We start from the raw sequence: 24,475 nt of genomic DNA, 5'->3' as shown, positions 1-24,475 counted from the left end.
TCAGTTTGAGGGCCAATTCCTCATCCTGCCCTCCCCCACCCCACCCCCATCTTCCTCATCCCGGTGCCCCCCACTCCCCGCCCCGCCCCTTGCGCGCTCTCAGCGCGGTTTTCTCGTTGCCTCGGAGCACACTCCTCCGCCGGGCTCCGGCAGCCCACCCTCTCTGTCTGGGGTGGAGGCACACGTCCTCCACGCCCCCTCCACTCAAATCTGCGCTCCCCCCCGTCTCTCCCTGCAGCCCAGCCGGGTGCGGATGCCTGCCGGCCGCCCGCCCTCTCCCGGAGCGGCTCCTCCTCCGGGCTGCAGGGCTCCAGTCAAGTCCCCATCATTGCAAGCGCCCAGCCAGGCTGGGAAGCGCAGAGGTAAGTGCGCCCCCCCCTCCCCCCCGGCCCCGGCTTTTCCTGCCCGCCCGCCAGCCGGCAGGGAGGTCGCCTGCTTGCCCCCTGCCCTTGCTGCCGGCCGGGTGGCGGGCAGGAGGGGTGCCGGTTCCGGCGCTGCCCGCCCGCTGCTGCAGCCCCAGCCGGTTTCCCGCTATTCACCACTCCTTGCCCCCGGCGGCGTTCCAGCTCTGTGAGTATTTGCATCCTGGCGCCCAGACTCTGGGGGGCCTCTGTAGGCACCGAGGAGCAGGACGGGTGGGAAGCTCGCCTGCGCTGGAGGGGACTGCCCTCCGGGGGTCCGGGCCGGCTCTGCCTTCCGGCGGCCGGGGCTGCGGTGGGGGGTGGGGGCCATGCACACGAGGGTCTGGGGCAGTGCAGAGCTGTGGTGTGCCAAGAGATGACTGCAGTCGGGCGGCCCTGGAAGTGGGCTCCGCAAGCCGCCTTGTCCCCTGGACATGCCCAAGCTGCTCTGCAGCGGCTGTGGTAGCTTGAATGCAGGCTCTGTATAGAAAACACACACACACACACACACACACACTCACGGAACTCAAACAAAGGAAAATTAACTTTGTACTCTAAACAAATTAAACTGTGTTTATTGGGAAGGATTAGCTTTCCTTTTTGTGCTTTCTTTTTAAGTGTACTAAGTATTGAAGATATATATTTTTTTAAGTGACCCAAGACTAAAGGAACACACTTCAGCCAACGTTTATGCTACCTTATCCAAGAATTTAGTAATTTAGTAGAGTTCAAGAGACTGAACATTTTCAAGTGTTTCCAAAGAGAGATTATTGCATTTCCTGGGATCTTTATATGAACATGGCTTATATTACTTGAATATGAATAAAGCCACCTCTTCACTTAGTGAGAGAATTCGTCTTGTTGCTGCCTGAGTCCAGCTTTTGCTTGTATCCCCATGCAGGTGTTTCTGCTGTTTGGACAGCAGTAGCTTGGGACAGAGGTCATTATCCCATCTCCAGGACTGTTTTGAGCTATCTCTTACAGGCACACACTTTAGCTGGCTATCGTTGGATAGGACCACAAGGTTAAAACCCAAGTGGCTGCATTATTGGTGTTTTTTTTTCCCCCTTAAAAAGGCAAATCCCTTCATTGATGGGATTTTTCGGAAGTAGGGCTTTATAAAGGATCAGAAATAGTCTAGGCTCTAGAAAGCTAATCAGAGATACAGACCAAATTGCTCATAGTCCGTCTTCCATGTCGAATCAAGGACAGTGCAAAGCGTGAGCTCAAGAACCTGTTGAATGCATGAAGTGAAGCCAAGGCTTTCTGCACCCTTGATAGACAACTCTGAGGCAACTCTGTTTCAGAGTACTTTTTATTGAACACTTCGATTGTGATTGGCTTGATAATTAGTACAAATTTTGCTCTTGGGTTTGTGGACTCATTGGGGGAAGAGGAATGACACACAAGAGAAGAAGAGTTTCAGATTATAGAAGCTCAGGGGAGAAAACACTTATGAGCCAGGGTGACTTCACAGAAGAGAAGGGATTTCCTTCCGGCCTTGAAGCAAAGTGTGGTCCAGAAATGAGTGGAGAGTTGCTGGGGAGAGTTTTCAAGAGAAGAGAGAGAAGACAACTTGGATTGGAGCTAGGGAGAAAAATTAATACTGAACATGTGCTGTGCCGCATGCTCTCTCTTTCATCTCCAGTATTGTGAAGTAGGAATTGTTATTCTTGTTTAAAACAGAGGGGATTCTTGTTTTAAAGGAGATCAGAAAGATAAGTAACCTGCTGAAGATCACACTCCTGTAAGTAAGTAGTCGAGCCGTTGTCTGACTGGAAAGCTTGTGCTCCCACAGCTGCCGTCCACAACGGGCAGTGGGGGTCCAGTGGAAACTGACTGGGGTCAGCTTGAATTCTGGCTCAGGAGCCGGGACTTGATCCTACACGCATTGTCTAGCTTTTAAAGATTTTGGAGAGGAGTGATGGGCAAAGCACTGTTTTTAGAAGAATAATGTGACATCTGTGTTCAGGAATGTGACATACTCATCACAGGTAAGATGTAGTTCTTAATTAGGAGGTTAAAGACAAAGTGAATGTAGCTGAGATATCTGGGTGTTTAAATTCCTGCCCCATTTATTTCTCAGTAGCTTAGTTCACAGGGTAAGAACTAGTCACACTGACCACAGGGCTTTTGGGGATCAGAGCAGAGTTGGATGTGCCCGGGCAACCCTGAACTGGAGCGTGTTTGTGGAGCCACACAACTGGTGGTCCATCCTTTAGGTTCCCCAATGCTTTGGTGAAAGTTATTTTCTTTCACGACTACCCAGAGACCCCTGGGATGCAGATCAATGTTATAATTTGCTCAAGAACTTTTACTAAGTGGCAAAGTGGAGCTCCAAACCAGAGTCTCTGCCCTAAAGATTTAAGTTGAGGTACCCCCGATTCCCTTGTTTTTTAAAAATGCTAAACACACACACACACACACACACACACACACACACACACACGGTACTGGCAAGGTAAAAATGAATTGAGATTACCTTTCTTAATAATTGAGATAAAATGTACATTTATTCATTTTTTATTATGAAGAGCCAATAGGATGGGTGCCTTTGGAGAGTTACTGTGTGGGAATTTGGAAGGGATCTGAAAGCCAGGATTCAGAGATGCACAAAGCTCTTCCTACCCCTCCACATTTCTTGCCATTTGATTGTGATGTTCATATACACAGCTAGGGAGCTTCCAGGACTGTTGAATAACCAAGTTTATAGCCAAGCCCTTTGATTCTCGCCAGATAATGGGCTCAGGAAGGGCAGCAGTGGGTGGAGCCATTTTGCTAGAATTGTCTCCCACTTTGTGTACAGTCTGGATTTCTTGCTCTTCCTTGTGCAACCTCTAGGCCTTTTCCTCTGAGCTCGTGAGAGCTCTGAAGACTTGGTTGTTAGGCCAAGGAGTGGCAGGTAGTAGAAGGTTGCACACAAAAAGGGACTGGCAGAAAAATAAAGTTCTACTTGAGAAGTTTTATTCTAATTAATGTTAGAGTCAACAATTTTTTTTTTTTAAATAAAAAAAATGCAAAACCAAAATCTGACCCCAGCTTTTTATACCCATTGTACTTTTAAGAGCTTCTAACTGGAGAGCTTGCCCTAGTGAATGTTGCTTTGATCTGTGAAATTCTCACCAGCATCTCTAAATGTGTCAGGACAACCCAGTTTGGGTTTTGGACCTCTGAGGAATGTGAAGTCCAAAGATATGGGTTACAGTTCCAGCTTTGCCATTTCTTTAGAAGTTGTTGGAGTTTGATGTTGGAGGACTCTCTTAGCTCAGTTTTCCTAGTTCTTCTAGAACAGGGTAATCCCCTGGGACCACATGGGGTTCATGCCCTGATTAGTCCCCTGGTTCCTTCTCCCATCTAAAAGCCATTATGTTTTTTCTGTAGCCTCTAGTTATAGATCAGGAAGGAAAACCATCTAGGATGGTACAGCTCATAGTCAGCCCGTTGGGGATATTTTGGTATGGGTTCCCGTGAGAATGCTCTTGAGGTTAGTTTTGAAAGTTGGGGGGGTCTCAAAAAGAGACTTTCACAGTTCTCTTATTTAAATGTCAGAGATGTTTGGTTGCATTTTTGGCTCATAGCTTACTCACACAGTTGTTAATGTTTTTATATTTGCTAAGTACTTGTCATTTTTATAATTTATTAAGCATTGATTTAGATTTTCTAAGATAGCGAAAAGATAGCTTAGAAAAACAGAACTAGAAAATCCTTTTGATAGTCAGATGTATTCTCCTAGTATTTGACTATTCCAACGCACTCTTCCTCCAGATACCCTTAAACCTCTCTCAAGAGACACAGCCTGCCTAAGAAACGTTTTCAGAGCTTTCCAGACTGATGAGCATCGATTTTCTCCTTGTAGTTAGCCTAAGTTTTCTTTTAGTATTTCTTTTACTGTTTTCCCATCCCTCTTCCATGCACCGATGTTCACAGCGTGAACACACTGTCCCCTTGATCCCAGTGTCCCCACCACATGTACAGATTGTCCCTTTCCATTCTCACACTTTCCTTCCCTTCTTCTGGCTACACAAACAGAGCTTTCTCTGATTTTCTTACTTTTAGACCTATGGCGATACTTGTTTACTTCTTATTTTGTGTTTTGTTTTATACTGGAAGTCAGTATCAGCTATGCTGGCAATTAGTGCGTTTAGATCAAAAGGAGACATTTTGGAATACAATGTGTGACGTCCCCCCCCCCCCCCCCCCGTCAGCATGATTAATTGTGGAACATGTGTAAACTCTGGACATGATTTATTTTAAAAAGTTATCATCGAAAGAAATTTGCCTAGGTCCTTGTAGGGCTTCAAAAGAATCCAGCCTTCGCGACACTGCGCTGAGAGTAACAGGCTGGCCCCAGTAAGGCCTTTCAGAAGTGTGGGGATCATTTGTTTAAACAGGACTTGAGGACCCCCAAGCAAATAGGATCAAAATAGACTGCTTAACCTTCGTTAGTAGCGTAAGAAATAAAACCTTTTTAAATGGACCTCTTGTGGTAAAGGGCCATCGAGGTTAGAATATGCTGCTTAGACATACCCTGGTTGTCACTGTTCTGGAGACCACTTTGAATGGGCAAGTGTCAATATTGGTGGCTTTTTGTCTCTCTTTGATGTGAAGTTGGGCTCTTGGATGTTAATTTAACTAAAGACAAGTTTGAATCTAGATATTTGTGGATATTTTTTCACCTTCTCCCTGTTCTTCCTCTTCCCCAAGACTAACTGGAACTGGATAGAAGGAGCCTCTAATCAAGGAGTCAGTGTCCTGGGATGTTCTGTCAGATGCTGGTCTCCAAGGTAGCACTCTGTGTTACTCTTACTTATGCACTCTTCCTCTTCCCCTTCCCCTTCCCTTCCCTTCCCTTCCCTTCCCTTCCCTTCCCTTCCCTTCCCTTCCCTTCCCTTCCCTTCCCTTCCCTTCCCTTCCCTTCCTTTCCCTTCCCTTCCCTTCCCTTCCCTTCCCTTCCCTTCCCTTCCCTTCCCTTCCCTTCCCTTCCCTTCCCCCCTCCCCTCTCCTCCCCCTCCCTCTTCCCTCCCCCTCCCCCTCCCTCCCCCTCCCCCTCCCCCTCCCCCTTCCCCTTCCCCTTCAAGTACAGGCATGCAGGAGGCAGCCAGTCGATGTTTTTCTCTCTCTCTCCTTCTCCCTACCTCTCTTTCTAAAATCAATAAAGGAAAGAAATTAGATGGAACATTATTTTTGGATATGGGTGTTGTTTACCACTTGACTCACACACTGCTGTTGGGAAGTGGCTGTTTATACATCACTCTGGCTTTTGCTTTAGGTGCTGAGATGACCCCTGATAAGGCTCAACATGTGGAGATACATTTCCTAGTTATTTTTCCTGTTAGTTGTGTTAGATTACATTTACTGTTGCCAGGACCTCCACTTCACATAATATGCCCTGCATTTTGAAAGTGCCCCATGGTTAGTAGTAAGGACTGCCTGGAGAGGTTTTTCCCAGAAGTCTGGTCTTGTCACTTGAGCCAGGGATGGATGGATTGTAGGTGCTTAGACCCCAGAGGCTTCTGAACAAGCCAGAGTGATCCTAACACTAGTACCATGGGAGTGCATGGAAAAATGGGATTTAAGGTCAGAGTGTTTATTTGGATCCTTAATGTCCAGTTAATCAGAGATATCAGTTGTAAGGGTTCTGTTTTGCTATTTCCCCCCACATCTGTGTTTTGACAGGTCACTGTCTTGAATTAGAGGAGTATTTAGGACCAAAGTGTTTATAAGGAAGTAATGGTGGAGTCATGGGAGATTAACAGAGGTCACTTTATACCTTATTTCAGATGGACCATTTTTAAGACCCTTGTAAGTAGATCAGTGGTCGGAATGAGTCAGAAATAACTTTGCTGGAAGGCATTGGTGAAATAGTGCCTCGCGGCCTCTGTCTGTTCCAGGGTTAGATTTGAGCAATAAGCTAATTTGGGAGCATTGCCATGTGTCCAGTTCTGCCCACGCTCGAGTCGCCTACATACTTCCCATGTGTGTGTCACTGTTGCTGGTCCCTGGAGGGCTAGGGTAGATCTCATGATATGAGGCTCAGACTTGGTTGAAGCCACATCAAGAGCTGGTCGTGGTAGTCAGTGTTACTTTCTGTGGTTTATCATCACCAGGATTGGGGGTGTGGGGAGATGGGTGGGTGGAGCAGGGAAGAAAAAAACTGAAGGGCCTATAGCTCTGTGGAAATTGAGTGAAAAATGAAAAAGTTAGCACTCTTCTTTCCCCCCTCACTGACTGGGACTTTTGTTCTGTTGGAAATGCTCTTATCTCTCGAGGTCGTGTTGTAAATCCTTACAGTAACTCACTGAAGGCACCGAGACATCTCTACACTGGTGGGAGGAACCGTCCTAGGTAACCCTTTGGACCTGTGTTTGGGTTCCTCCCATTTTGTTTTCCGCATTTCCTCCTAAGTTTTGATACTATTACTGCTGTTGTTTTTGTTTAAAATTTTTTTTTCTTTATTGATTTTTTTTTTTTTTATCCTCACCCGAGGATATTTTTCCATTTTTTGTACAGATAGAGTGGGAGGGAGAGAGAGGAAGGGAGAGAGAGTGAGAAACATCGACGTGAAAGGGACACATCGAGTGGCCGCCACCCGCACGACCAACCAGGGCCGGGGACAAACTGCAACCGAAGTACATGCCCTTAGCGGGAACCGAACCCGGGTCTCTCTGGACCGCAGGCCGATGCTCTAACCGCTGAGCCAAACTGGCCAGGGCTCTTTATTGATTTTTAGAGGGAGAGAAAGATAGAAATAGGGAGAGGGAGGGAGAGAGAGAAACATCGATACAAGAGGACGTTGATTGGCTGCCTCCTGCATGCCCCCCACTGGGGACCAGGCCCACAACCTGGGCATGTGCCCTGACCAGGAATTGAACCAGCGACCTCTTGTTGAGTGGGGTCGATGCTTAACCACTGAACCACACCGACTGGGCTGCTGTTGTTTTTCTAAGGAAGATTCTGGCTTCAGTGTCTTGATTCTTTTAGGGCTATAAGGACTGGGGGCGGGGGACTGAGTGTGACATGTTGCCAGATGTGAGAGACTTTTGCAGTTAGACAAACCTCCAGGAAAGAAGAGACGGCAAAGTTTACACACAAAGCATCAGATTGGGAAGTCAGAAGGAGAAATGGCTTATGGTGTAACTGCTCTGACCAGTGTGACTATCTCTGTCAGGATGGGACTGATATCTTATAATCCACACTATTCTATACAGCAGAGATTGTTTTTTTCTGAAGGGAAATCGTAGCTCATTATGTTGGTTTTGTAGAAAAATTTACATGACACATCCACAAGTGAGTGTTCGTGGACACCGAGTGTGTTTTACTCTGTGCCAAGCATGGTAGTGGATATTCAAGACAAGTACGTGAAAAAAATAACCTGAACTTAGGATGTGTAATTGTTGCCCGAAGAACTATATAAACTATTACGTTATCAAACTTTCAGCTGTGAGTGACATAGGGGTTTGGAGTCCCAGATGAGGCTTAAGACGTGCAGGCTTATGGTACAGTCTTGGGCAGAATGGGGGCCTCTGAAGATGGTGGAGTGTCCCGGGGTCCAGGTGTCTGCCCCCTTCTTTTCTGTCTGCTCTTTTCTTAGGTGGTCTCATGTTTTGAAAGTATTAGCATTCATGGAGTGTTTGCTCTGTGCCAGACTCCATTCTAGGGGCTTTAGTGCACTACCTAATCTTCCAGACATGTGTATGATTTGGGTTCTGTTATCCTCACTTAAATATGTCGAAACTGAAGTACAGTGAAATGAACTTTCTTGAGATCACATGGCTCCTAAGCTGAAGAGTCAGGATGTTGGAGAACGGATGCCAAGTTCTCAATGGTTCTGTATAGCCCTCTCATGGGTCCTGACTCCTCCACCCCTGTCCCGTCACAGGCTTCGCTCCACATAGTAACCAAAGTTTTACATGTGTCCCCTACTTTAACCCTCATATGGAATCCCACCCATCATACTTAGAATCCAAATCTACTACCTAGTCCTTAAGTGCTCTAACCTTTAACCCTCCCAGTTGCTCTCCACCTTCTTCCCCAACTCTCTGGTTCCAGAGCCTTTGCCCTGCACCTGGGATGCTTTTCATGAATATTGGTAGTTTGTACTCACTTCATTCAGGTGGCAGCTCAAATGCACCTCCCTAGGGAGGCTTTCCCCAACCATTCTATGTAAAATAACCACTCTTCGTCAGTCTTTTTTTTTTTATCCTCACCCGAGGACATTTTTCCATTTTTTGTACAGATAGAGTGGGAGGGAGAGAGAGGAAAAGAGAGAGAGAGAGAGAAACATCGACGTGAAGGGACACATCGAGTGGCTGCCACCTGCACGACCAACCAGGGCCGGGGACAAACTGCAACCGAGGTACATGCTCTTAGCGGGAACCGAACCCGGGTCTCTCCGGACCGCAGGCCAACACTCTAACCTCTGAGCCAAACCGGCCAGGGCTCTTCGTCAGTCTTTAATCCTTGCTTTGTTTTTCTTGCTAAAATTATATACGTATTTTTGTGTTTTTCCTGTCTGCTTTCCTGAATAAATTAACTCTATGAAGAGTAGGGAAGTCGTCCATCTGTTTATTGGTATCTTTACTCTTTTGAAGAGTATGTGGAAAGTTTTCTTTAAATATTTGTTAAGTGAATAAATGATATCATTTGCATCTGATGTTCATATTTCACGTGACTTTACTTAGATAAAAATAGTGGAGAGGAAAGGGATATACAGCAGATATATACAAGTCTGGGTCTTACTGGCTTTATGTTTATTACCAAGGCTTTGCCACAACAACTGGCCAAGAAAATACTCAGAAAATTTTAGTTGAATCAATGCACTATGTGATTTGTTCTGGGTTCCCGACCTAGGAGTTCAGAAAAGGGTTAGTATAGTGTAGGCTGGAACACTTAGAGAAAATTTGTGGAAAACTTATAGATCTTGAAAGAGAGATTGGATTTGTTTGGCATATAGGAATCATAGAGTAATTATTTATTTATTTATTTTTATTTATTTTTTTAATCCTCACCCAAGGACATTTTTCCATTTTTTGTTCAGATAGAGTGGGAGGGAGAGAGAGAGAGAAAGAAACATCGATGTGAGAGAGACACATCGAGTGGTTGCCACCCGCACGACCCAACCAGGGCTGGGGACAAACTGCAACTGAGATACGTGCCCTTAGTGGGAACCGAACCCGGGACTCTCTGGACCGCAGGCCGACGCTCTAACTGCTGAGCCAAACCAGCCAAGGCTAATTTTTTTTTTAAACTGGAAGGACTATAAAGATGATCTAGTTCAGCCTGGCTGGTGTGGCTCAGTGGTTGAGTGTTGACCCATGCACCTAGAGGTCACCAGTTTGATTCCTGGTCAGGGCACATGCCCAGGTTGTGGGCCCAATCTCCAGTGTGGGGCATGCAGGAGGTGGCCAAAAAATGTTCTTTCTCATCGATGTTTCTATCTCTCACTCTCTGCCTTCCTATCTCTCTAAAATCAATAAAGAAAATAATTTTTAAAATGATGATCTAGTTTAGTCTTTCTGTTTATAGATGGGGAAACTGAGAGGCGGAGGACTTGTCCAAAGGCATACAGGTAGTGTTTGTCAGCATCGTGTCTAGAATTCAGGCATTTTGATCCCGAAGTCAGTTCTGGTCGTACAATGCTGCCTTCAGAAGAGGAGGATACTTTGGGGCATGGGGATTGACTAGGAATAGCATGAGCAAAGGCTCAGAGGCAAAGATGTTGGCTTGTGTGGGATAGAAACAGATGGGAACAAGGCTGTTCTAACTAAATTAGCAGGTTAGTGAAAGACCCATGGGAGACACAGTGGGCTGTGCGAGGCGAGGGCCAGGTCCTGAGGGATCTTGAGTATTATCTTGAAGACTTTAAATTTGTAATGACAGGGACCCATATGAAAATGCTTGAAATATTGTTCTAGCTTTTCTCTCCAGTGAAGGTGGCATATAATTCAGAAAATGGATTGGAATTGAGGAAGAATCTGAAGCCTTGGAGGAGTAAGGACGCTCTTGTAACAATCTAGGTATTAGTGTAGTTAGGGGCCTAGTAGCATTTGTTTGTTTTTGTTTTTTATTCTTTTTTTAATTTTTTATCCTCACCCAAGGACACCTTTCCATTTTTTGTTCAGATAGAGTGGGAGGGAGAGAGAGGAAGAGAGAGAGAGAGAAACATCGACGTGAAAGGGACACATCGAGTGGCTGCCACCCGCGTGACCAACCAGGGCCGAGGACAAACTGCAACCGAGGTACGTGCCCTTAGCGGGAACCAAACCCGGGTCTCTCTGGACCGCAGGCTGAAGCTCTTAACCGCTGAGCCAAACCGGCCAGGGCTTGTTTTTTATTCTTTAGGAATTTCTGGTGATTTTATTTTATTATTATTTTTTCTTTTCTTTTTTATCTTTATTTTTGAATGTATTACAGATGTTCCTCATTTTTCCCCCCATTGACCCCCTCCTCTCCACTCCCGCCCCCCTCCTGCCTTTTTCCACACTGTTGTCTGTGTCCATTGGTTATGCATATAAATTCTTTGGTTTATTTCTTCCCACCCTCTAACCCCCTTCTCTTGAAGGTTTGTCAGTCTAGCAACCAATTTGTTCTTCGTAATCCCTTCACCTTTTTCACCCATTCCCCTACCCTTCCCCTCATCTGGCAACCAACAAAATGTTCTCTGTATCTATGAGAATGTTTCTGTTCTGCCTGTTCATTTTGTTTGTAGATTCCATTGTCGGTAGATATGTATTCATTGCCATTTTGTTTGTTCATATATTTTATTTTTTTCTTCAAAAAGACCCTTCAGCATTTCATATAATGGTTTGGTGGTGATGAACTCCTTTAACTTTTTCTTGTCTGGGAAAGTCTTTATATGGCCATCGATTCTAAATGACAGCTTTGCAGGATAGAGTAATCTTGGTTGTAGGTTCTTGCTTTTCATCACTCTGAATATTTCTTGCCCCTCCCTTTTGGCCTGCAAAGTTTCTTTTGAGAAATCATCTGTCTTATGGGAACTCCCTTGTAGGTAACTAACTGCTTTTCTCTTGCTGCTTTTAAGATTTTCTCTTTATCTTGAACCTTTTGCATTTTGATGATGATGTGTCTTGGTGTGGGTCTCTTGGGGTTCACTGTGCTTTTGGACTCTCTGTGCTTCCTGGACTTGTATGCCTGTTTTCTTCCTCAAATTAGGGAAGTTTTCTGCCATTATTGTTTCAAATAGGTTTTCAATTTCTTGTTCTCTCTCTTCTCCTTCTGGCACCCCCAAGATGTGAATGTTGGCACGCTTGAAGTTGTCCCAGAGGCTCCTTACACTATCCTCATTTTTTTGGATTCTTTTTCTTTTTGCTGTTCTGATTGGGTGTTTTTTGCTTCCTTATATTCCAAATCGATGGTTTGCTTCTTGGCTTTACCTAGACTACTATTGAATCTGTGTAAATTATTCTTTATTTCAGTTAGTGCCTCCTTCATTTCTGACTGTGCATCCTTCATTTCTGACTGGTCCTTTTTTATGCTCTTGAGGCCCTCACTAGGTTTGCTGAGGTTCTCACTAAGTTCATTGAGCATCCTATAAGCAGTATTTTGAACTCAGCATCTGTTAGGTTGCTTATCTCCATTTCGCTTAGTTCTTTTCTTGGGGTTTTGTTCTGTTCTTTCATTTGGGACCTGTTTCTTTGTCTCCTCATTTTGGCTGCCTCCCTGTGTTTGTTTCTATGTATTACTTAACGAGAGGTATGGGGCTAGCTGATGCTGCTTGTTTGAAAGAATTTAGGAAAACCTGAAGCAGGATCCAAGACAGGCCAATCCTATGGTAAAGCAACTGGCAACAGCTTGGGTGGGCCTGAAAGTTGGGTGGGGCAGGGCCTCAGGGCATCACCAGGGTGGGGCAAACAGTGTGAACCAGGTTGCTGGAGACCCAGATGTGGTGGCCATCTGCCGCCCCAGGGAAGGGCTCACCAAAGGAACAAAGGCCTCTGACAGCACGTTTGTCCCAGAGAAAGCCCCCTCTCCAGCCCTCGCTCCAGTGTCAAACAGCTCAGTGTTTCCCTGTATGTTTCTGGCCCCCCCTCGAGCTGCCTCCCCTCCAAGCTTAGAGGGAGAGAGTCCTATAAGTTCGTGTGCGGGCCCTTTAAGGAGCTGCCTGGGGCTCCAGCCGCTTCAGCTTCCCTGAGCCTCAGTTCCTGCTGGTTTTTCCAGCCAGAAGTTATGGGGACTTCTCTTCCTGGCACTGGAACCCTGAGTGGGGCGCCTGGTATTGAACGGGGACCCCTCAGTCCTCACGGAGGACCTTCCCAGCCGAGGTGTCCTCCTGATTTTTATCCACCACACGTGGGCGTGGGACAGCCTGTCCGCCTCTGCCCCTCCTACCAGTCTGGATGTGGCTGCTGCTTTAATTCCGTAGTTGTAGGACTTCCATTCAGCTTGATTTCAGGCGGTTTTGAATGATGGTTGTTCTGTAGTTTAGTTGTAACTTTGATGTGGTTGTGGGAGGACGCGATACTGCGTTTACCTACCCGCCATCTTGACCGGAAGTCCAATTTCTGGTGATTTTAAAGATGACATATAATTCTCTGGTAAGAGGTGTGTCCCAGATTTCTTTCTTTCTTTTTTGCATTTAACTTCAGATAGAGCAGGAGGGAGAGAGGGTGGAACAGAGAGAGAGAAACATCAATGTGAGAGAGACACATGGAGTGGCTGCTACCCACACGACCCCAAACAGGGCCGGGGACAAACTGCAACTGAGGTACGTGCCCTTAGCGGGAACCGAACCCGCGACTCTCCAGTCTGCTCTAACCGCTGAGCCAAACTGGCCAGGGCATGTCCCAGATTTCTAAGAGAGTTTTGGAGGATGAAGCTGGAGAACTGGTATTTTGCCTTAATTCTGCATGTGGCTGTAAATGACATTTCAGTGTCCTCATGTTAATTCCTGGATTTTACTAACCTGAGCCAGATTAGGAAAGTAAGATAGAAGATAACACCATATTAGTGTGACAATAGTGATGGGAAGGGGGGCCAGAGGAGCAGGTGGAGAATGAATCGGAGCAGCTTCTGGGAGGCCTGCACCTCTCTGTCAGAGGAGGTGCATGATGGCTGGGAGTCCAGCATCCAGGACCCCATTGCACTGGCTTTTTTTTTTTTTAAGGACTCGAGGCCTATGGAAGTAAGTAAAACCTGTCTCCTGGGCCCATAAATGCTTTGGATGGATGGGTTGTGCTAAAGCCCAGGGCAGTTGATGTGATCCACGTACATTTTCAGCCAGCGTTGCTGAGAACGGATTGCTATAGCCCTTGCCAGGCCAGTTAACTGGCACAGGGTATGATCATTTAAAGGTTTTTTTTCATCCTCAGAAATCTTTTCCTATCCAAGGAAAGTCTTTAAAGGTCAGCATGAAAGTGAGAACATAGACCTTTAAGGAATATCTCATACTGGATCTGAAAGTTTGAGTTGCAGAAAAGTTCCTGGAGCATTCAGCAAATGCTTATTGAGCAGGACCTGCTAAGTACCAGGTACTTACTGTATTATTGAGTACTGGAACTTTAGTCTTTGTTTTTTTATAAATATGTTTTTATTGATTTTAGAGAGAGGAAGGGAGAGAGAGAGACACACACACTGACATGAGAGAGAAGCATCGATCATTTGCCTCCCATAGGCATCCTGACTGGGATTGAACCCGCAACCTGGGCACGTGCCCTGACCAGGAATCTATCCAGTGACCTTTCATTGCACCAGTGATGCTCAACCAACTGAGCCACACTGACCAGGATGGAACTTAATCTTTTGATTATATCACAGCAGAAGGTTTTAATAGGTTATTAACATTTGGTTCTTTTCCATGTTAAGGTTTTTTGGCCCCAGAGGTCGCATAGCTCGGTCCATAAATCCTCAGGTCAGACTGTTCACCTGTCCAATGTGTTCACTGCGTAGCAGACCATATGATGAGGTGGTTTTGAAGATGAATAAGGATTGGTGACTGGAATTTACCAGGCAGATGTGGCAGCTTTCCAGTTGAGCCAAGAGGACAGTGTGGTCAGCAGTAATGTATTCTCCTTTACTTCTTCTGCCCATACTGAGCCCTCCCCTCTCCCCCTCACCCCTGTCCATATTTAAATTTTAGAGAAATGAAAATCAGCTCCTTTGCATTACATTTGGGAGGTTCCATTAGGGCAGCATTTCCCTGATGAAACCTTTAAGTTAGAAATCTTTCCAGGAGACTCTGTCCTGCCTGTTTAATCCCAAAGAAGACTTCTCCATGAGATCTGTCCTCCTTCCTCTGGAAGCTGCTTTGCCTACAGTATGGATACGGGGCGTGCAGTGTTCTGTGTTTCTCTGGCTCTTCATTTCTGCTGCTTCCCTGGCTCTCTGGGGGGATGCTGGGAGGGGCACGGGGGATGCTGGGAGGGGCAGGGCTTCTAGTTCTCAGAATGAATGACACAAATGAGAGGGAGGCAATCAGAGTAAATTCTCCCATCGTTTGAATAGGCAGCTACTTAGAACAAAAGAGGCAAAAGAAGATACGCAGAGGGGGAGTATTTTAGGGAGCCGGGGGATTACCACCTGGAGTGAGGTGGTTTCTGCTGGGCACCTGGAGCCAGCTTGTACACAGTTTGAGTTTACTCTGCTTTCTTTGTGTCTGTGAGCTCCTTTAATAGAAAACTGCAAAATACAAAATTATCTTTATGTTCAACTTCAACTTTAAATTGATTCTTTTGAGATTTTAATTTATGCACTGTAGTACCCTATAAAAAAATAAAAAGCTTCACTCTCCCAACACCCAGAGGTCAATGTTCACTTTCATATCTTAGTGCACCCTCTTCTAGATCCTTCTCTAGTCATATTTTTTAAAAATAGGTTTTTATTGATTTTTTTAGAGAGAGAGGAAGGAAGAGATAGAAAGGAAACATCTATTTGAGAGAGAAACATTGATCGGCTCCCTCCTGTATGCCCCCTATTGGGGATTGAGCCTGCAACCTGGGCATGTGCCCTGACCAGGAATCCAGCTGGAACCTCTGAGCCACATCGGCTGGGCGCTCTAGTCATATTTATATGCACATTTGTACTCTCATTTACCAAAGCAAGACCATACTATGCATACTGTTTTTCATTCTATCTTTTACAATTATCTCCACTTTTCCAGTTCAGTAAATTTTTATTGTAACCATATTTCAGATTTCCCAATAACCCCCAAGTGTCCTTATTATTATTATTATTTTTTTTTCATACCAACATTGAACCTACAACCATGCACCTTAAACTGCTTTCAGTCTAACCCAGTTCCTTTTGTATGATACGGTCTTGTTGAAGAATTATCTGTAATAGGTATGGTGAATTGAGTGCTGACTCTGAGACTTGTGTACTGCATGTGTTTATACATGTCCTTGCAACAACACTGAGAAAAATGCTTTAGTGTTCTTTATCTTTGTATATTCTCTTCCTGTGGGATCTCAGGTATCCCCAGAGCTTCAACTATTTCCTTTATGTCAGATACATCACCTGTATCATGGTAGTCACCTTCACACATGAACTCTTGAGCCAAATGGCCTAGGTTCAAATCCTTTTGCCACCACTTATTATGTGTGATCCCGGACAAGTTGCTTAACCTTTCTGTGCATCAATTTTCTCAATAAAATGGTGAGGTCTTTGTGAGGGTAAATGAAATAGTATTTGTAAAGTACTTAGAAGACGACCCGGCCTATTGTTAGTGTATATAATTATTGCTGTTGGACAGCTGGATGACCCCCAGGCGCCTCAGACTTTCCGTGTTCAATAAAGCTGCTTTTTCTTCTCCTGTCTTCATCAGCTCCCTTAACAATATCAGAGTCTCCTTCTCGCTTAGTAATTACACTCATAAAGTCCCGCCAGTTTCATTTCCCCAAGTCCTCCTTTCTGTCTTGCTGCCTCCTACCCAGTTATAGCCTTGACCATCCTTTTCCTGAAATGCAGCTTTAATGTGTCAGCCTGTCCGCCTCTGGATGTTGTTCCGTCAATCTCCCAGGCTGCTCCCAAGAGTGAGCTTTCTAAAATATAGTTTCATTACTATACTTCTTTTCTTCTTCTTAGAAATAACATACAGTAAAGTGCACAACTATGCAGCATGTATCTTAAGAGGATTTCAGCATTCGTATCCACCCGTGCAACCACCACGCAGATCAAGGTGTAGAACATTTCCAGCGCCCCAGGAGGTTGCCTTACGTCTCTTCCCAGACAGTATCTGCAGCCTTGTCCCTAACCACTCTTCCCTTACCTTTTGTTCTGCCTTTTCTTGATCTTTATGTAAGTGAATCACAAAAGCTCTTTATCGAATCTTCTTTCACTGGGTAAGTCCAAACTTAGTTGACATTCAAAAATCTTTGTCATCTCTCTTTTACTTCCAGCCCTTCACATATAGCCTGCCCTCCCTGCCCTGCTGAAACCATGCAGTTTACCAACACAATAGGCTCTTTCCCTTTCTTTTTCTTTTGCACTTGATATTCTCTTGGCCTTCTGACTTTATTCTTTGGTAAATTCATCCTTCAGAACTCAGCTCCAGGCTGAATCGGGCCCTTCTGGGGGCATGATTATTATAGAAGTTACTCATTTAAGTGTTTTTCTCCTCTCTCATCATATTTAAGAGACCATGGATGAGGCATTTCCCTCCTTAGTTAGTTGAATTTTACCCAAGTAATTTGTATTTTTTCTAGAAAAATAGAAAACAGAAACAAACAAAAATCACCCATAATCCCACTATACCGAGATGACCAAGTTTTACATATAGACTAGAATATATACCAACACTGTAAAACATACATTCACAAAAAAAATGAACTGCTTTATTATTTATGTTTAGTCCCCGCCCCCCTTGCTATCATAAAAACACTGTGATGAACTTCCTTATACCTATATTTTAGTGCAGTTCCCTGATTGTTTTTGGAGGATGCATTCATGGAAGTAAAATGGATAGATGAAAGATAAGAACATTTTCAAGGGCTTTTAATGTACTTGGTCAAATTGCCCTCCAGAAAGTCTTTAACTTGCGTACACTGCTGCTAGGGTGAGTGAGCGCGCCTGATTTTTGCTAATCTTGCCAAACTAAAAAGAATGGAAATAATATTTGCAAATCTGATAAGATAAAAATGGTATTGCATTGCTGTTTTAATTTGCATTTCTTTGATTACTACTGAGATTTAATATTTTTTCCTATGTTTAATGTGACTTAATTTGTATTTCTTTTGTGATTTACATGCTCGTGGATTTTCATATTTTACTTTTACTGACTTTACCAATTCTTTTAATATTAAGGATATTTTATTATTATTATTTTTCTAAAATATGTTTTTGTTGATTTTTTTTTTAGAAAGAGCGGATGGGAGAGAGAGAGAAACTTCAATGTGAGAAACATCAATTGGCTGCCTCCTTCATGCCTCCTACTGGGGATTGAGATGGAAACCTGGGCATGTGTCCGGACCTGGAATCGAACTGGTACCTCTCAGTCCATGGGATGACGCTCGATCCACTGAGTCACACTGGCTGGGCAATATTAAGGATATTAACTCATGGTATATACTACATATATTTCCCTCAGTTTGTCATTTATCTCTTTTTTTTAATATGTTTTTACTGATTTTAGAGAGACAGAGAGAGAGAGGAAGGGAGAGGGAGAGAGAAAGAAACATCGATGAGAGAGAGCCATCTATCGGCTGCCTCTTGCACGCCCGTATAGTGATTGAGCCCATAACCCAGGTATGTGCCCTGACAGGGAATCGAACTGGTGACCTCCTGGTACATGAGATGATGCTCAACCAACTGAGCCATACCAGCTGGACTGTCATTTACTTTTTTACTTTATTGTTTTCCACATGTAAACATTTTTAATAATTTAATGTGGTGAAATGTATCAGCCTTAAACCATTTTTATTTACCTGTTGTGCCATTCTTAGGACAGTCTTCTCTCAGCAAGATTGAGATAAATACCCATTATGTGGTCTTCTACCTCTTTTATGATGTCCTAGTTTTACTTCTGTCTTTACTCAATCTGGCATTTACTGTTATGAAATGATAATATGATAATAGCTAATATTTTCGAGTGCATGCAGATACATACTTTACATCTACTGACTCTAATACTTTCACCAATCCTGCGACATAGACACTGTTAGTTCTCCTGCAAATTTACTTGTATTCATCTCTTCATTGATTTAGTGTGAACCTTATGTTTTTATTATTTCTTTCGCAACCTGTACTTGCATAGCCATTGTGATGGTCTGTTTCATCTTCTTGAAAATCAATGTCTGCCATTTTGTAAATTTTATTTACTATTTGTTGAGTACTTATAGTGAGGAAAGCATTCCATTACTGGGATTAGCCTTGCTCTTCTTTCCTACCATAAGTTTTTCTTTTGCTTGTATCTTTTTTCTATTTACTCATTCTTCTGCATTGACTTGCTGACCCTCCTTTCAGAGGATGTGGTTTGTGCCTGAAGGAGGCACCATTTGGGCATGTCTCTGGAGAGGCTGATTGGCGTCACGGCCTCCGTGTAGGGTGGCACCTGAGAGACTGACGGGGCAGAGTTTCACTGAGTGCTTAGCAAGTGTGCGGCCCTAAGTCAGAGACTGTAAAGGACCCAAGAAGAGTTCACATGTGTGTAGGGGATCTTTAATCGTGTAAAAGAGGTAGATATTTGGGATAAGACACGGGAGACAATGTGCCCATTGAAACTGTAAGCAAGTAGGTATCCTGCATGGTAAAAGCATCGAGGGCCGATTCTGTGAGACAGAAAAATCACAGACTTTTAAGGCTAATAAGTCACAGACCCTGCCCTCAGAGGGGCATAAAACACCTTCAGTAAAGAGCTAACAGTTGAAACCAAAATATAAGATTCATAAGGCAGGTTAGAAGTCATTGGAAAGCATCTGGTTGACAAGCATTTAGAGATACAAGAACTTACTAAGAGCACAAGGGTTTGAGGAGGTTGCATCGGGAGAGCAAGGGGCATAATCTTAGCCCCAGAAGGGTTGGCTGGATTTGACTTGGTGAAGAGGAAGAGGGGAACTTTAACTGGGAAGAATATCCTGAAGCACAAAGGTAGGAAAATGTTTTATAAAACTAGGTTCATTTGCTCCCATCTGTAGGTTCTGTGACCCTCACCAAGTTGCTGAGTCTTGGCTGAGGAGCCGTGCTCTGCCCAGGGGTGGCTCTCCAGTCTGGGTGCTGCTTTGGTTCTGACAACACTGCCCTCCACTTGCCTTTTTCCAAGGACAGAGGCCTGTTCTGTGGGGCCAGAAACTTGTGGAGAAATCTTTCCAACATCACCAACCTCTTAAGTACTGGATTCCGTCACACCATGTGGGTCCTTGCTACCTGCCTTCTCAGCTTAGAAACTTCCTACCTCCTCCAGACTGAGGCTTCCGGGTTGCAGTTCCATAAATGTTCAAAGCAGCCTTATTACCCTTGGTTCTCTGGTACTTCCTCGTCTGCGTTGCTCAGTGGGCTGTGGATTTCCTTACTGGAGTCCAGAAACTATCATATAGAATGGAGGATGATGTCATGGAGACTGTAGAAGGGATAGTAGTAGTCAGGGCTGGGATGATAGGTGTGGGCCCTGATGTTGGAGGGACGCAGTTCACTCCCTGAGGGGAACCACGTAGTATGGTTTCCATTTTGGGGTGCTCCATGGTTTATTTAACCCATGTTGAAGTACCTTTTAAGTATTTTCAGTCTCTTTCTGTTAAAATAGAGCAGTACTTATTCATGAATAATCTTCTGGACATTCTTACAAATGTAGAGACTTTGTTTACATTCTGCTATAGGAGAATAGTGAGGACCAGCAAGGGTCTATTCCTCTTACAGGTTTTGTACCTTAGTAGCAGCACACACACTGAGGTTAGTGCTGGAGGCAGGGGATCTTACCACACATTGGCCACATGCTTGGTTGTGGCCCACAGTTCGTCATTAAAAAGGGTGACTACCACTTCAAAACCAAAATTTTAGATCGTTGGACCAATAAAAGATTTTACCCCCTCTAATTTGTGCATTTGTTTGCATGAAAAGCTTTTACAAAATTCTGCTAGTGAAATCAAACTTAACATGTACATTTACTAAATCACCCTACTGTAAAGAATTCATCTGTATAAAACTTCCACAGTCCCAGGAAAGGTAGCATGTAGGTCCCTCTTCTGGTCCATCTGGTACTGAGATTCCTTGACTTTCGTGGTAGACAGGCTTCTGTGACTAGGGACCAAAGCAGGAGTGCTGTAAGTAAGACCGCGTCGCCCTGAGAAACTGACTGCTTTTTGTGCTGATTTGGAACATTTGTTCGGCAGGGTGTGATAGAGCGGTGATTCAGTGTTTGCATAGAGCAGATTGAGCGAACTCCAAAAGGCCAGCGTCAAGGGTTTGACTCGAAACCACGCAGAAACATGAGTTGGTGAGATGAGCGGTTTTTCCACATTTTAATATTTTCCAGGATGACACTGGCAGCCTTGCCCTGAGAGAACCCTGAGCCACCTAATAACTCATTCTCTCGGGCTCGTGAGAGGGCGAACTGGGAGGTTTGCGCCATTAGATAGACACCCTGGGCCTTTTCTGGGAGAGCCCGGAAAGGCATTGAGGACAGCCATGGGAACGGGACAAGTAAGGCAAGGTAAGGAAGGCTTCGTGACTGATTTCTTATGGGAAACATATTTGGTTTCATAATTTCCAGCTGTTTTCAAAAAAAGTTTTAGGAAAGCCTAGCTCTTGGGGGACAGTAGTAGAGAACGTTGTCAAGGAAATACTGAGTCAGTACAGGAGACCTACTATGTGCCGTTCATTGCGTTCATAAATCTCACTGAGTGTCTCAAAGAGGAGGAAATCATGACTCAGAGAAATCAAATAACTTGTCTAAGATCCAGAATTTGAACCCAGGTTCATTGGATTCCAAAGCTCTGCCCAATACATCGTGATGCCTCCTTGTGCTGAAATCATGGAAAGTGAGTGATCTTCTGGGTTGGATTTGGGAACTCGTGGTAACCATGCTAAGTGTTCTGAAAAACTCCAAGTGTGCTCTGTTTGGAGGCATTTAGGGAGAGGAGTAATGCTGGCTAGGAGAGGAATCGAGGGGGAAGGACTGGGAGCTTCAGACGGTCTGTTTCATGTGCTGAGGCATCTAGTCCTTGGTGATGGTGGTTTGGAGGAAGTGGCTCCTGAATTCAGTCTTTCTCTCTCTCTCTCTTTCAAAATCAATTTAAAAAATCCTTGGCTGCCCTGGCTGGTTTGGCCCAGCGCTTAGAGCGCCGGCCTGCGGTCCAGAGAGACCTGGGTTCGGTTCCCACTAGGGGCCCGTACCTTGGTTGCAGTTTGTCCCCAGCCCCGGTTGGGGTGGTATGGGAGGCAGCCACTCGATGTGTCCCTTTCACGTTGACGTTTCTCTCTCTCTCTCTTCCTCTCTCTCCCTCCCACTCTATCTGAACAAAAAACAAAAAATTGTTCTCTGGTGAGGATAAAAAAAAAATGTTTTTGGCTGATGATTAAAAAAGAAAAAAGATAATGGGAGAAGCCTAGCATACTACTTCAGGGATAAGGGACATCACAAAACACATTTTTGTTTGTTTGAGACCACATAGGATTCTCAGATTTTAAATGTTTTTTCCCAAGGAAAGAGACTAAAAATAAACAAAGACTCCAAACCTATTGTCATCTTCATATCACATTAGAAAGGAAATTTGAAAGCCGGAATAACATCAATGAAAAACAAACAAACAAATAGGATAACAGGACAGCCCTGTCCAAGAGAGCACGTTATGCTCATCTATTACAAAAGTAGGTTACCGTTAAAATATTCAGAGTCGAGAAGGATGACAGCATAACATTTATTGATGTGTTTGTCGGTTCGGGAATTTTTATTTGCTAGTGCAACAATAGGAGCAGCGTGACTGTCCAGCTTGTTTCATACTTCATTTCTTAATCACAGTTACTATTGACAAGTCCGTTGCGACAGGTATGTTGATGAACACAGTATCACCAATCTGTGTAATTCACGCAATATGGGATACTTTGGTGAAGGGAGAGGAGGCGAACAAGAACAGCTCTGTGGCTTTCTGTGGCCAGGCCAAAAAGACAGCAGAAGTAGCAGCTCTGGTGTCTCCTGGGGAGGACCTGCTGTGGCTGAGTGTCATGCAGGTGGGGGCGAGGACTGCACAGGACCCTTACTGCACAATATGATCAGGTAGAAATTTATTTGAGAGGGATACCATAGATGCCTTTATCATGGCCTGGACCGATATTTAAGAGAACCGTTCCTCCAAAGGAATTATCCTGTTTGGTTCTCCAAAACTGTCTAAAGGCAAAGGCGCAGACAAAGGCCCATTGTTTCTCCAGGGCAGCTGTTTACTGCATTGGTGCTAAGGAGGGTGTGGGAAGCCGCAGGACTGTGGCCTAGGTGCTCAGATTTGGGGCTGGTCCTGCTGCCTGGTTCTTTTCTTCTGAGTCTCTTTTATGGGAACTTTGGGCAAACTGCATTTTCCTCCAAGAAGCCAAGTCTTAGCTTCACCTTCCACTCTGTCTCGGTGCCCGGGAGTTTTTGTGACGGCTGAGTGCTTGGGAACAAAAAGAAAAAAAAAAGCCTTAAAGTAGCTTGGGAATTTCCCAACTCTCCTAGCCTGCTTCTCTGGTACAAGGAACCTTCTGCATTTCCAGGGCCCTGCTGGGGGAAGTGTGTGTTTTGGCCTCTCTGAAGAAGGGCACATTAGCTTCCAGGGCCTGTTTACATTAGTTTGGTCCTTTCTGCCTTTGCTTACAAATGAGGCCTTGGGTGGGGGATTTCCCTGCTTCCACGGAGGTCACTTCTTCCTTTTGTCTGCTTTCTCAGCTTTGCTACCTGGGGAAGAGCTGCCTTTTTCTTTTCTTTTCTTTGAAATACTTTCCTTGGCTTAACCTCTAGCCTCGTACACTTTGCCTGGGGAGTGGATCAGTTCACACTCAGGAAGCAATTCATTTGTCTCCTAAATCCTCTTTTGCTGAAGTCGGTGACTATCAGACCTTTCCTCGTTTGCTGCACTGCCTTGGTTGACAGTACTCTCCCCGAAGACAAGGAAAAGGCTTCCACACCAGAGGCTGGACTGCTTCTTCGTGCGGTGGAGCTGGTTTTGGTGCACTGTTTCCAGTGCTTTGGAATGTGTGTTTTGGCTGCCCAAGTAGAGCGTAAACCCTTCGAGGTTCAGAGCTCCAGGGTCCTCCCCCGCCAGTCCGTGGTAAGCATGGCGGGAGAGGAGAGCTGGACCCTGTGAGGAGGGTGACCACCTGTGGCTGACTTTGCAGGTGAGGTTTTGTCACCGTGTTCACAGTGCCAGCCTTCTCGGAGGCTGACTTCACTGTATGCTGTCTCAGACATGGCTTCTTACAAGTACCGGAGAAAACCCTTTTGCCCCCAGGCCTGCCTCTGACCTCTTTGTTTTTCTTGTTCCTTTGACCAGTCCTGATACCAGAGGCTCTGATACAACTGAGCGACCCTGTCTGTCCTTTGAAGACTTTTCTTTCTTAAAGGTCACTGGAAAGTGCAGATGACTTTTACTTGGTGGTAATAACTTTTCTACTCTCTTCATAGCTCTCATACTTTTTGGAAGGTTTCTGTCTGGGATAATTTCAGGTAGGATTTTATTTTTTTAAACCAGTGGATCTAGTTCTGTATAGGGACTTCTGTTCCCCAGCCTTCCTCCAGCTGATTGATCTTGGTACTTTTCCAAGGGGGGAGACCCTACTTTGGGTCCCTTGAGTTCCCTTCCAGTTCCGCTAATGATGCTCTGAGGCGGTGGTTCTTTGCGAGTCTAGCCCATCTGCCTTCTTCTGGACTTCACGCACCGAGTCCTGTCTACACTACTTGACATTTTAACGTCTTCTTCTGGCTTCTGTGTGTTCAGCTCTCAGGTGGCGGTCTATCCGCATTTAGATCTAGAATCCTCTTTTTAAACCCCAGCAATTAAAACATCGATCCCTTTGCACCTAGCTGGTCTTCAGTTTAAGATTATCTTCTTCCTCCTTGTCACCCTTCTGCTTCGTGAGGGTCCTCTCTTCAGTCTCCCTGTGTACTCTGTCTACCTCACTCCCGCCGTCTCCCCTCCAGCACAGATCCCAGATGAAATATT

General features: G+C 44.9%; 1 protein-coding gene across 1 annotated transcript in view; it reads left to right on the top strand.

Moving 5' to 3' along the window:
• The first annotated feature begins 238 nt into the window (after nucleotides 1–238).
• The window catches only part of DENND2B (DENN domain containing 2B), a 159,142-nt gene continuing 134,905 nt past the window's right edge, over nucleotides 239–24,475 (top strand). Inside the window, exon 1 of the mRNA XM_036258639.1 lies at nucleotides 239–362. The gene's annotated coding sequence lies outside the window, so the exon portion shown is untranslated. The remainder of the gene's footprint in view (nucleotides 363–24,475) is intronic.

This window comes from Molossus molossus, unplaced genomic scaffold, assembly GCF_014108415.1.
Source record: "Molossus molossus isolate mMolMol1 unplaced genomic scaffold, mMolMol1.p scaffold_m16_p_13, whole genome shotgun sequence".
Lineage (NCBI taxonomy): Eukaryota > Metazoa > Chordata > Mammalia > Chiroptera > Molossidae > Molossus > Molossus molossus.
This window is presented reverse-complemented; position numbering and strand designations above follow the sequence as displayed.